At 41.9% G+C, this 14,972-nt stretch overlaps 1 protein-coding gene across 1 annotated transcript in view; it reads right to left on the reverse strand.

Annotated features, from left to right (window-relative positions):
- slc25a26 (solute carrier family 25 member 26) overlaps positions 1-14,972 on the reverse strand; it is a 53,823-nt gene that overhangs the window by 20,011 nt on the left and 18,840 nt on the right. The window lies entirely within an intron of this gene.

The raw sequence follows: 14,972 nt of genomic DNA on the forward strand, positions 1-14,972 counted from the left end.
ATCCACCTTGGCAAAACAAATTCAGCTTCTGTAATGAACTGGAAAAAGGCACGCTGCGAAAAGGTAAAAGTAATGGAAGTCAAATAAGAAACGCGCCATCGCATCACGAGGAAAAATTGTGAGGAGGATGTCAGGACATAGTCACCACCCATTGTCAACATCATAATAATCCTTCCATACCTGTAAAAGCACCTACATCAGTCATCCCTGTTTTGGAAAGCTTTACCACATACACAGACACAAGATCAACATGTGCCTTGAATAAACTGACCACAGCTGGGGTGCACTCGTGTACTGTGGCCTGTCAAGCTTTCCCCTTGTAACACCATGGTGACATCATAATTCTGTTTACTGATGATTGCGTTACATTCATTTCACGCTATGAAACACTTTTTTTTGGCGAAAGCGGTTTCAGCACAAATTTCCCCAAACCTGAAAAAGGACTAATTCACTTTCCATGCTGGAGTTGTTCCAAATGGCTCTCAAACAGCTGAGGACTTCTAGACAGCCGAGTCACACTGATTTATAAAGCACATTTAAAAACAGCAGCAGCTGACTGAAGTGTTATAGAATGTATGAAAGATAGAAAGGGCTCACATGATAACATATAGAAGGACATTTTGAGGCGGGACTTAAAAGAGTCAACAGAGCGGGTTGACCTGATGTAGGCGGGAAGAATGTGAGCTGTGAGTGCTAAGGCCTAATCATGTTTGAGCTTGAGTCGTGGGCGAGGGACAGCCAGTAGGGCCGCGTTGGACGATCCATAAGGGCTCAGGAGGTTGGTTATGTACGGGGGGAGTCAAGCCACTCAGGGCTTAAAAAACAAACTTAGAATCAATTCTGAAGCACGTTGGGAGCTGGTGAAGGGATGCTAGGACAGGACTGATATTAAAGACGTGCTTTTCTAATGGTTAGAGGTTGGATTATTATGTATACTCAACAGCATGCTCTTTAGCTCAATGTTATGAGCATGTAATTTCTCAGGCATGTTAACATCTTGCATTAAGAGTAGAACAATTCACAGTCTCCAACTGCTGAATACAGAAATACACATTTTTTCCCCCTTTTTGTAGGTTCAACCAAATCTTTCCTTTTTAGATTTTTTCTTTATGAAGCAAATGACAAAATGTTCCAGTGAAAACTCGTCCTGCTCATCTGTTCGATTCAGGCTGACAGACCAAGATTCTCTCCGTCCTGCAGGGAGATGATCTGAAAAACTTTATTTGACGCATGTCTGGTATCCAGCCACCTGAAAGTGGAGCGTTACGAAGAGAGAGAGAGCACACCACTGCTTTCCAAGTGTAGAGAGATGAGAGAGCTTTCGAAAGGAATTACAGTGCACCTGTCTTTTATTAGCACTCTGATGAGTTCTGCTCTTTTGCAGAGCACGAGGAGAGAGACCGAGAGAGTGGAAGGAGTTCGCTGTATCACAGACACTCGTGCTAAAGCTCTTTACACACAATGTTCATGAAATTATGGAAGTTTTATTCTCTTAACACCGACTTGAGCTGAACACACACACACACACACACACACACACACACACACACACACACACACACACACACACACACACACACACACACACACACACACACACACACACACACACACACACACACACACACACACACACACACACACACACACACACACACACACACACACACACACACACACACACACACACACACACACACACACACACACACACACACACACACACACACACACACACACACACACACACACACACACACACACACACACACACACACACCTTACAAAATATTTGCTTTTAAATCCAGTGATGATTGCAGAGGGAGAAGAAGACGGACAGATTGTTCAGCAGAGGATTTGGAAAGACTGATCCTGAGAAGATTTATTACTTGGTTCAACACCCCTTTAACACTGTGTGTGCAATATGTGTGTCTCTCTCTCTGTGTGTGTGTGTGTGTGTGTGTTGCCTGGCAGAGACGGAGCGTTTGAAAAACCACATGTGGTCTGATAAAGATTGAAAAGTCATTTATAGTTAAAGCAGGGCCCATACGCACGAACACTTGAGGCATGCGTGAACCTGAGAAAATGTGGCCTAACCATGCGTGTGTTTGTTTATCCGCGTTATGAAATCAAACATAACAGGGTGGAGGATTCGCTGCAGTGCTATTTTCTTTGCAGATCCGAAATGATTTCTTCTCATCTCAACATCTGACTGATGAAAGCTGATGTTTGTGCAGTGATGGCGGAGACGACGGATGTCTCAGCAGGATGAGAAATGGAGACAAGAAAAGAGAGAGAGAGATAGACAAGTGGTTACAGAAGGGGGGGAGACGAGGTGATCTCTCACATTGTGAACATCCAAATCTAAAAAGTTACCCAAAGTCTGCTCACTTTCTATCGACCCAGTGGATGCGTGCGATGTGTTAACTACCTGCTGTGGAATGAATACCACCACAACTGAAACCCTTGCTTCACTGCTTTGACTCACACACAAAAATAACACAAGCAATGTTTTACCAAACATCCCCGGGCCTTTTTGGCTTGAGTTATTGTTTTTGAGGTGCAGTAACCTAGGAGACGGACGGGTGCATCAGCATTGCACCTGATTGACTGACAGTTGATCACATCTTTTCCTTCACTCGAGTTTCAGGGGAAGAAAGAAAGCCGGAGATGTGTTGCTGAAAGGTTGAATTTGGCAGCAATTTGTCACATTTATGGTGTGATTAAGAGTTGTGATAAAGCTCAATGTGCCAAAAATAATTGAAAATCAAAGTACAAAGAGCACGCCAGGAATAGAGCTACTCTGACAGAAACAGTTTCCATGACGTCACTCTTACTGTCTGATTCACTGATAAATGATCAGACGTTGTGGGAGGTGAGAAGGTTTATCTTCGTCCGACTCTTTAAACCAAACAGCAAATCTCCAAACTATACCAGAGATTTCAAATGAGTGTTTTTAATGAAATATTTGTGACCGATAGTCATCACTCCAACACAATCATTGAGCAGGTAAGAAAAACAACCCTGTCCATACAATGAATGATTTTGCTAATCAAAGGGAGAGATAAAATGGGAACAACCATATAAATACGTCTGACCCATTTGGGATTTTTGGGCTGAGACCAATATCAGAGACAAACTCAAGTTCCTACCTTGATGCTATACTGATTGATATCTTTTTTTTTATCTGTGAAGAGATAAACAAACCCATTTATTCCATTGATTCTTGCTGTTGTCAAACACAAAAAAAGATGCATTATATTGTGAAGACATTTTTTTTTTTACAGTTAAACAAAACCTTTTATTAGCCAGAATAACAAAAGTGCACTAATACACATACAATTTAAAAACAATCATACATATAAACTCAAATTAAACAAAGTGTTATTTGCACATATTGTAGATAAAATGAGGAGATTAGTGTCTGTGACATGTGTATTAGATCACAGTATTTTGACGTTATATTAAAGGACTCACGACCTAACATGTCCTACATTGCCACTTATCATCCATTAAAAAAAGACAATTGTATGACTAAATTAAATTATGAGCCACCGATCAAGGAGATATTGTGAAGGAAACACACAGTGGCAGAGAGAGAACGCTAAAGGACGCAGTGAGGGACCACATGGCTGTAACTGGTTGCAGGTGCTAAAGTCAAAAGGGGAGAATTTCTCTGAGCATTGAGCCAGTGGACAAGGTGCATTTTGTTTATTTCTTCATTGGGATCCCCATTAGCACCAGCATACGCATTGGTCATTCTTCCTGGGGTCCGTGGTTCTGATCATCTACAGTTTCAAAGAAAAAAGGTCGGCCTCAGGGGCTGAGGACACATTCAGACCTAAGCTATGTCACAACAGATTCGTACTCAGTTAGCATGCTAAGCTAGCATGAAGGCAGTCAGGCAGAATGTAATGTTCTACAGGTCTTTGACTGTTCAAGTCCCTGCCTCATATAATGAGCCTATTCAGCTCCTATAAAGCCAAGCTAACGCTTCTGTGTTTGTGTGTAGATAAACCTCTTCATGTAAATGCTACAGACAGAAAAAGGCTTCATAAATCTTTAAATGCTACAAAAGTTGTTCATCTTCTGAGCCTCAACCCTCTCAGATACATCATCCACATTTTCACTTACAAGGCAAATGAGAGAGAGATCTTCTTTCACACTGTCATTAACAGAGACTAAATATGTGGCTGTCAGTTAGCAAAAGAAAACTTCACCCTGAAGGCAATGCGGTGCAGCAGTAATGTTTATGTCCGTTGAGAGTGAATAAGGTTTTCCTCCGCCTGCCAAAACTTTACTAGCTGAGAAAACTCTGCTCTTCAATGACCGCATGAGCATGCAGTAACCGAAGCGTAACAATAAGCAGGCAGACAAACATGCCCAGGGCATTTAACACGCTGTTATGGTCTGTGAACATGACCCTTCACTACATGTAAAAAAAAACATAGACGCACACGCACACGCACACAATAAGAAAGAATAATATATCATGTCTCTAGTTATGGAAAAGAGAAGTTTCAAAGTGCAAACTTTTTAATAAAGTTTATTAGTTCAGACATGTGACAGAAAAGTCAAGGTCAGTCTTGATGCCAAAGTTTTTTGCAGTCTTGTCTGTCTTTTTCTTGCAAGAAAAGATTGTTCTTGGCGGGTAAAAAAAAGAAAAGGCTTCTGTTTTTATGAACTGGAAAATTGTGATGGTCATTTTTCACATTTATTTTGTAGATGATATAGTCCAAGTTATTTCTCAGTAGTTATCATAACCATTAACTTAGCTGCAGCCCTTCTTTGCTCTTAAGCTCCGTCATCCTGTCTGAGGTATTTGCAGTATAGGACATATTCAGAGTGAGCACAACATCAACCTCTCTGCACAAATGCTGGGCAAGCGTTAAAAAAAAAAAATCTGTTCACAAATTGTCAGGACTTTGGTGTCTGGTTTAAACTTCTGTCCTTGAATTTCCATACCTCAAATATATCGGCATGTCAACACTAGATCTTCATGCCTCACACCTCAGTCGTGTTATTGTTCCTTTGTCCTTCAATCTACACTTTACACTCCATTGATTTACACTTCCTCTCATTTGTAGCACTATCTTCCTGGACTCTATGTATTTAGAACACAGTTGTTTACCCATTCATTATTTTATACAGTGTTTCAAAACAAAATACCATGCCAAGTTATGGCTTTGCATTTTGGCCACACTTTTAAAAATTGTGCTCCAGAAGCTTAGCAGCATCTGCTCCCAGAGCCCACAAACATGTGTGTCATCCAGCTGGTCTCCAGGGACAGATTCCACTGCTGGGAAACACATGAGCAGCTCTCAAACAGACCTGCTATCCATGCCTCTGCATTTTTCTGCGAATATGTTGGCGTGCTTAATCATAATTCTGCTGCTATGTGTCTACGTGTGTCTGAAAGCGGCATTTTGTGTTTACCGGCTGACACATTTAGTCACTGATCAAAGGTGACAGTTCCACTTGCAGTGACTGTCAGGTACTATATTATAGGAATATGGAGATTGCGTCTGCTGTGTCACTCTGCTGACAGTGCTCCAATGTGTGTATATGTGTGTGTGTGTGTGTGTGTGTGTGTGTGTGTGCAGGCGTCCTTGCCAACTGTATTAGCGCTAACTTTATTAGTATTCAGAGAGGCTCCGGGCTGTCACAGGTCCTTAGGCACTCAGCGGAGGGCAGGAAAAACACATGTCAAAATATATTCACATTGAGCCTGATTGCAGGCAAGCCAGTTGGCTGCAATTTTACAAATGACTTTTAATAGGTCATACTGCAGCCTCTGCATACAGATGAGCATTTAAAAGGAGAGAGCTAGATTAAAGTAGATGGATATTGAGACGGAGAGACACGCAGACAAATGTACAGATGGCTAAGACCAACAGATGAGGCATTATTCATCTTCTTTAGCTGATTATCTTCCAAAAAGTATCTCATACATAAAAGTTTGTCTGCTTTAAAAAAAATCTACCTGCTGCTACTGGATCGATGACCCTCCAACAGCAACTTGACTGAAAACCACATTTCAGAAGCTTTCCAACAAACTGTTCAAATGAATCTGAGCATGTTTGATAGCTAGCATGATATGGCATTTTGATGATATAAAGTCAAGTTTGTATAATGCACTTAACATTAACAGTGTACAATGACTTTTTTTCAAACGGATTTCCAGGCAGCCATTTTACCATTGTTCAAACCATAAATTGCTTATAGAAAGAACTTTGACTCTAGCAGAAAACACTCCCTGGTGAAATGGACCCAACATCGAGCTAAACAGATAAAAGTCGAGTCAGTTTGCAGGGCTGCATTAGAGGGAACAAGTTGTTAAGGGCACCTGAGAGGCAGGTCCAGGATTACGATCCAGGGAATCCAATTGAAGTAACAGATTAATGTGTTGCCTGGCATTGTAGAAAAGGTTGACTCAGCTACTTTTTCCAGAGCCTTTTTTACTTTGGCACCCAACAGACTGACTTCATACAAATGAATGGAGTACCAATTTCTATGCATGGCTCAAACCTACAAGTCTACAGCCACTGTAGTGACTCTGTGATTTTGATTTCATGATGTTCATAGACACAAGTGGGGCTTTGGACAAAATGCTAACTAAAGAGTGCTAATTTTATCACAGGGACAATGGCGTCAAGGCTAATAGAATTTCATCAGATATTTGATAAATCTGGGAATAAATTCCTTATCAATAGATTTCTTCACAAATGTATTCACAAAGGTGTCTTCTAACACACCTGGAACCTGATTGGTTAAAAAATGTTCACCTCTACCTTAGGTACTTTGTAAGTGGTTAAACTAAGGGTTCTTTTGGATTCTGAATCCATTGCAAACATTTGGTTTGGAAAAAAATCAACTCCTTGGTGAATAAATGGCCAAGCTCACATTTACATGGAAATGTACAGTAGCTTTCTATGTCGATTTCAAAATCTCATATACTCATGAAAAAAATACAGCACCACATTGTAAGTGTTGTAGGCCTGCTTATTCTCCACACTCTACTGTTCTGAAAGTGGTTAAAGAGAACAACTCATTTAACATGACAAAACATGAACGTTTCAAAGAAATGTCCAAATTCAAATTTTGATCTCTTAATGGTTTAAGATGAACGTTAAGAGATTACTAAGGTTTTGACATTGCAATATTGCAGAAGCACATATTTCCCGACAATGGAGATCCATCTAATATTTAGTTTACACAACTCTCCTTGAACCACAATGAAAAGGAAGCCTGGCATTGGCACGAAAAGAAAAGCCAGTGGATCATCAAAGTCGTGAAAAAAATCATCCTCATAGTTAGTAAGACAATTAGCTGTGGAAAACAATGGTAGACCAACCGTTAGAGCAATATATTCATTTAACAAAAAAGTGAACCACAGAGTGGTAAGTACCTCACAGGTCATTCTTTGGTCATTCTGTATGTGACACTGCAGAGTATGGTACTTTTCACACAAAATAGTGTACATGCAGTCTGAGGTTCACTTTGCAATCCTGCTGATAACTTGTTTAGGATGTAGAGTAAACAGTAGAGCCACACTTCTGTGAAGACTCAAACTTACTGGAAACAGTTCAGTCAACATTTGCAGTTCATGGTTTTAAGATGTTGTCCGCACACAATGACATATTTAACTGTTCTTTCAATTACAAGACAGACGCCCTCCAACATTTTACAGCTACAGTATATTATGAAATTCTAGACACAAATAACAGTATTCAGAAAACCACCAGTCACACTTTAACTCAGTCAAGGCACTGTGGTGCAATCTCTAACCCAACATCTTAGAGTAGACATGTTGCTCTGTTCTCCTCACCAGATGTGGAGCAAATGAGCAAAAGTACAAATGATTCATGAGCCAGAGAGGCCTTTTGGATGCTCACTTCATTTTGGATTCTGATTGTCCGAGCCAAATCCATTTGGCAAAACCTTCTTAACCCGAGGATTTGGACTTTTCTCTCAGATTCAATTTACATGCAAAATAAAACAAACAATGGATCCTTTTTTATGTTTAAGAAGTCAAGTTAAGGAATGATGAGTCACTGAAGATCACAAGTCAAGCCAACAGAAAAGGTCTTCATATCCATTTAACCTGATGGTTAAATGGATATTTTAGTCCTTTGCAGTCTTTTTTATGGCTTCTAAAAAGCATCACAAAAGGTCCAGTGTCAGCTTTTTCTTTGCAATTCGATACTCTGTTTTCCGTGGTACAATACTGCTAACCCGAATATTGTTTACAGTAGTGTGCAACACTAACATGTAAGAGTCCAACAAGTGAAAACATGATTTTTTCCTATGATAGAAAAGTTAGAAGGTGGAATAGCTGGGGAGAAAAGGCACTTTTAAAAGAAAGCAGATGGGAGTTGGATGTTGAAACGATCAACAGCAGCTTTATTCAAAGTGAGGAATCACTTTAAAAGCATGTGAAGACACAAACACACACACACACACTCACACAGCAGAGCATAGCCCTGAGTCTAAGTCCACATTTATTACCTGTTAATGCAACAGGGCTGCAAGCTAGATTCACTTGCCAAAGTCACACACACACAAAGAGTCAGACACACCCACATTCCATCTGCTGTGTGTCAAGAAAAGTATGATGAGGATCCATGTGTGGTGACACACTGATAACAAACAGACAGAGATCAGATTTTAATATGCTGAAATTTGATGAAGTCATTAATCAAAGCAGGGAGGCAGGTGGTGTTAGACACCTCCGAACGCAACCGTGCCAAGTCTTCCAAAGGCACCGTCTGCAGCATGAAGACAGACCCGTTTGTGTGTCAGAGCACACGCACACACACGCACACACACGCACACACACGCACACACACTAAAAATCGACAACTGCACAGCTTCAAACATAGAGCACACACAAACAACACTGCTGCATGAAGTTTAGTGCTTCTTTAATAAAATAAGACGGATATGTGAGAAGCGTGCATGTTGCATTTCCCACAGCTCTACTGTACGCTGTATGGTGAGTTAGTAACAATTCCCCTGAAATAACTTTGGCTGATATGTTTGTGATTGGAAGAAGACAGACACTTCTGTGCACTTCTTTAGTGTCAGAGCAAATCGAAGTAAAATGATGAATCAGATGAAGATGCCATCTTATGTTTTCATTGCAAGATTGTTTTTATCTTGAAAATGATACGACCATACCAGGTCTTTGGTATATGATGAATTTAAACATTTCTGCAAAGACTAAAGGAAGAATCGTGTTTTATTGGAAACCAATACTTAATCCAGCAATATCTAGCCTGCTAACTTCTAAAAATGAAACATTATCCTTGTTTTAAACGCACTCCTTTTGCGAGCAGGCACTTTGTTGTTTTTCTAAACACATGACCCGAGACGTGTGCGCTAATGTAACACCTAGTCACTGCAGTGACAACATACGTTACACCCAACAGTGACGCGGCAAAAAACCCCTGACTAAACATAGACACACACAGGGAATTAGTATGTGCACAGTCCAGTAAGAAAGATAGTTTGTGTGTGTGTGTGTGTGGCACATAAGTACCCCTCAGGGACAGAGGGGTTCAGGGCCTTTTAAATAAGTAAACAAACACATAAATAAAGTCAATCGATAGAAGGAGCCTGATCCGGCACTGCAGGCCTGTGTTTGGCCTCTCTCACTTCATAAGAGAGGCCTGAGGGAGCGACGAGGAGGGGGAGGAGGAGGGGGAGGAGGGGGAACCTGAGAGTGCCGGGGAGAGAGAGAGAGAGAGAGAGAGAGAAAGCTGGAGAGACAGAAGGTTGGATTTCTTCCCTCTTGGTGGTTATATAGTGCTGGTTAGTGGAAGCCAAGAACTGCTCTCCCAATAACAGAAAACAGACCCCCATATGCTGTCTCAATCTAAGTACACACACACACACACACACACACACACACACACACACACACACACACACACACACACACACACACACACACACACACACACACACACACACACACACACACACACACACACACACACACACACACACACACACACACACACACACACACACACACACACACACACACACACACACACACACACACACACACACACACACACACACACACACACACACACACACACACACACACACACACACACACACACACACACACACACACACACACACACACACACACACACACACACACACACACACACACACCTGTCTCTACCATACCCTGAGGCACCCTTCACACAAATCATACGCCTATCCAAAGCTAAACCTATAACACACAGTGTGCTCAGTGCAGCTTCTCTACACCTACATTTGTCACAGATTAGGGGGGTGCCGGAGGACTTGCAGTTGTGCACATCCTGCAGTGTGAGCGAGGTCCCTTTAAGTCAAACAGTGAGGAGTGTTCTGCCTCGAGCAGCTAGCCATCACTCATTCCATACCTTTCCCGCTCCTCGTTGTTGCAACAACTACAACAAGAGTGAGTGCACTTGCTGAAGAATTCCACCTGACAGTTTTGAATGCCACGGGCAGTGCGGCGTGTGAGTGTATGTTTAAACAAGCCAAACTCGGGGAGAAGTTTGAGAGCCGGCACATCTACTGCGAGCAAATCAAATCGCAGCTGGCCCATGTTCCTGTAGGCCTCCTCAGCGCCAGCGAATGGAGGCACAAGGCAGTAATATTCCCCGACAAATTAAGACTTGTTCAGCGTTAGAGGGGGAGACACGGGGAGAGGAGGAAAAGAAGGAGGAGAGGAGGTGGTGGGGAGAAACAGTGTGCTGGCAAAGATTCAAGACAGCAATTCCATCGACATGAGAGAAATACTTCCCAGAAACTCTGAATAATATTTATGTTGTGCCGGTGATTTTTTCTTCCTCCCACCTGTGTGCAGCTTGTTGCTTCAAAATGGACACCTGATACAGCTGCACAGGCATATAGGGGAAAATGAAAACTTCTGTAGACTATATACAAACACGTGATGCTTCACCAAACTTCAAAAAACTGACGTTATACAGCATGATGCTCACATATCAGTGTATGCAAGAGCAAGGACATGTGACCTGAAGTGGTAAAACTCCGGGTACAAACATACAAGTCTGTGTTTGCTCACACTCTTATTTTTTTAACATCTAACAGTAGAAGAAAAAATGAAAACATGCCATTTAACATATAGTGTATTTATGTATGAAGACTTTGAATGGGTTAAAAACACGCCACTTTGGATCAGTCATGGCCTATGACAGATGACATCAGTGGCAGGGTGCATTAGCCAATGAATGGTGGTGTGGTGTGACACAGGATGCCCTGAGGGCCAACCAATTAGCTGCTGACAGGAAGAGAGATGTATGGCCGCCTGAGGATCTGGCTGAGGCTATACGAGTCAGGCGTGGGAGAGTGGACTGGGGGAAAATGTGTTGGTGCAGTGTTCATGGGAGAGGTTGGTGGGGCAGTTAGCCCAGCTGCACAGCTGGTTGAGGAGCGTTCAGAGCAGAACATTTCTCACATGCAAATGATCATTGAACCGACAGGAATGTTTGGTATCTTAACTTGGCAGAAGACCTAACAGACATAACCTTTTCAAAATTGCTTAGATTTTACATTTGGATTTAAAGTGTTTCCCATACATTACATTATAAGTTTTAGTATTGTATAGTAAAGTATAGGCCTTGAATATTGCATAAAATGTGATAACAAGCATCAGGTGGTATGCAAACAAAGCCACCAGTCCAATACCAGAATACCATATAAAATATACCATATTTTGGTCAACATTGGGACTTGAACTGGCGACCCTCCTGTTCTCAACCCAAGTCCCTACGGACTGAGCTACTGCCGCCCCTAAAATTAACCATCCTGTCAGAAAAAAGTTACTTTGGCAACTTTTGAAAACTGTATCTTAGGAGTATTACGTATTAGCATCTTACAAAGTCTGTGAATCAAAAATAACTGTATAAAAAAACTGTATCATCAGCTCTATTTTGGGGAAAAGTCTGTCAATGGAAGAACATGAAAACTTACTAGTTGTTGGAAGACAGCAGGGCAGGGCATTGTCTTCCCTAACTGAGAAAACAACTACTTCTACTTAGAAAGTTTTAGGAGGCAGGAGCAATCTTTATTTATCTTTGGGTTTTTTTAGGAAACATTTTTTTGCCAAATTGTGCCAACAGTGAACTGAAAAAAATTTGAATGAATAGGATAAACAAATTGTATTCAGTTGTTGAGGTCCAGGCTAAATCACTGAATGTGGGCTGGAGTGGCACTTTAATCAACTTTCTAAGACAAACTGAAAGCAACAGCAGGAGAAGCAAAGTTATTTATATAAACTGCAGACACTGGGGAAACACCATGAAGCCTCGGTCGGCAGAAAATCAACGAGAGCGCTTAAAATAAAAATAAAAAGTGACACAGCCAGCTGCAAACAGACAAGCTGGGTAAACTCCGCCAACATGGAGCACATTGCTCTAATCAACCAAACCAACATATAATGGGTGTAGTTAACTTTAAAATGGGCTGCATATTTCTGTCAGAATTTATTGGGGACAGCAGTATAAAGGACTTTTCTTGAGGAGTTTTGTTGCCACCACAACACAGCATGATTGTTTTAAAGAACACAACAAGAGCAGTTCACTACTAATCAAGTGAGTGTGAGAACAAACATGTTGTTATACCACCAACAGCTAGCTAGCATACGTTAGCTACTAATTACAGTCAGAAAGTCTGGTCCAGGCAGTTACACAAAATGTCACTTTAGTCAAGTTGTTGTGTATTCAAAACTTGCCTTTTAAACTGATTGTATAATCATTAATTAAAGAAGAAAGCAAAGTGGCTCACGTTAAACTGGGCACCACCAGTCAATGCAGCGGTAGCAATCATTTATGCATGTAAATAAATAAAAGTATTATTCAAGTCTCAGGCAACAGTGAACAAGTGACACACACACACACACACACACACACACACACACACGCACACTCCGTGTTTGCTGGGTTCAAAATATTATCTCAAATATTAAACGTGCAGTAAAAAGTGACGGAGCAGTGTCAGCTACACAGCGGCACGTTGTCCACAAACTGTTGTCATGGAGACAAGACTGACCTGCAGCGCTTCATACTCACTCTCCTGAGTGCAGATAAACAGGAAGTGAGTTTGGTCCGTGGTCACTAAACTTTAGTGACGTATAGCTCGCCGTTTTCGTGGGGGACTACTCTGATTGGTGAAAGTTGCGGGGAAAATTATTTTGATTGTTCAAACTTGCAGAAAAGTTGCGGTAATTTGACAAAATTGCAAGGTCGCCCAGAAATCGCGGGGATTGGTTGAATTTGCGAGAATTATTGCGATGGGACTGAATAGGTGTGATTAGTTCATGTCTTCATCCACACAGTATTTAAATAAAGCTCAGCTTCCAAAGATGTTTTCTGAACAAAGTAAATGTAAAAACATTGTGTACTCTGTTTTGTTCAAAATGCATTTAGAGACCTTCCTCTGTTAAAATATAGAAAGAATTCTTATTTCACATCTTTTTTTAAATTATTAATCAAACTTGTATTGAAATTTGTGCCAAATCTTTAATTAAGTCTGAATTTATGTGTGGGAATTAACCGGAGCGTCCCGGAGAAAAAAACCCACGCAGACCCAGAGTGAACAGGTCAAGTCCTGACGGGCAGAAAGCAGCCGGCTTCAGACTGTCAGGACTCTACATGTCCCCACTGTGCCTGCTTTGCCTGTTACAGCCGGTGTGTCGGGGGAGCTGGAGGTTGGGGAGATGATGGAGAGGCTGAGGTGGTCACCTACGGAGCAGAATCTGTTTTTTTCTGACGCTTGTATTGGCGACGACTTCTTGGAGTGAAGGCTTTCTTGATCTTCCTCCAAGTAGAGATCTTCTCTTGCTCGCACAGTTTTTTGTCTTCTGCTGCCGGTTTAGTGGACAGCTCAACCTCAGGTTGAAGCCTGAGCTCCTCCACTTCCTTCTGGAGGCTCTCAGCCCTCAACAGTTGGGCTTTCTCTTGTTTTGGTAGGTCGTCTACCTTCTTCTGCAGCGCCTGACTTGTCTCCTGCTGTTCTTTGAGTCCAGAGGACAGGTCAAGGCAGCTGCTCTTTAACACTTCATCCCTCAGGACCTCTTCTTTGATGCCCTCTGTCTCCTGCACCAGGGAGTCCTCCTCTGCTGCCGGTTTGGAAGATAGCTCAAGACTCTCAGCTTGAAGCTTGATCTCCTCCAGTTCCTTCTGGAAGCTCTCAATCCTCAACCACTGGGCCTCCCTTTCTTCCGCCTTTTTCTGCAGTGTCTGACTTGACTCCTTCTTGGGTTTAGCAAAGTAATCACGCAAGTCTATTTCCAGCTTCAGCTGCTCGATTTCATCTTTCAGAGTCTTGTTCTCTTGTTGGCACTCCAGCTTGTTCGCTTTCTCTACCTTCAACTTTTCCTCCAACTCCTTGATGATCTGGAGGTTTCTGGAGTCTTTCTCCTCCTGCTTCAGGTGCTTCATTTTGTCTCTCAGCGTCCTGTTCTCTTTTTCGCACTCCAGCCGTCGGGACTTCTCCTTTTTCAGATTGGTTTCCACCCGATTCAGTTCGGTCCTCAGGTCTGCAACCATCTGCGAGTCCATTGGCTTTCCCAGAATTGATGGGGGATGGGGATCACACTCGTTTTCCCAGTTCTCTTCTTCCCTCCTTTGACTGGAAGTTTCAGCTTCCCTGCGCTGGGATCTGTTGTGCTGCATGACTGTTTGTTGGTGAAACAGGGTCTTAGATGTAGGTTGCTGTGGACGAGTCTATTCGATAGTGTTGTTTCTCAGAATGACTCTGTGAACTGTTCGTCTCTGAATGACTTTGTGAACTGTTCGTCTCAGAATGACTTTGTGAACTGTTCGTCTCAGACTTGATCCGTGAACTGAAGAGGCTTCTGGTCAGAGCTGGTATTAATAAGATTCTAAATGGCTTTGGAGTCACAAGTTCCAGAAGACACTTTTATCTCTTTATTTTTCCCAAAC

This window comes from Symphodus melops (assembly GCF_947650265.1).
Source record: "Symphodus melops genome assembly, chromosome: 4".
Taxonomy (NCBI): domain Eukaryota; kingdom Metazoa; phylum Chordata; class Actinopteri; order Labriformes; family Labridae; genus Symphodus; species Symphodus melops.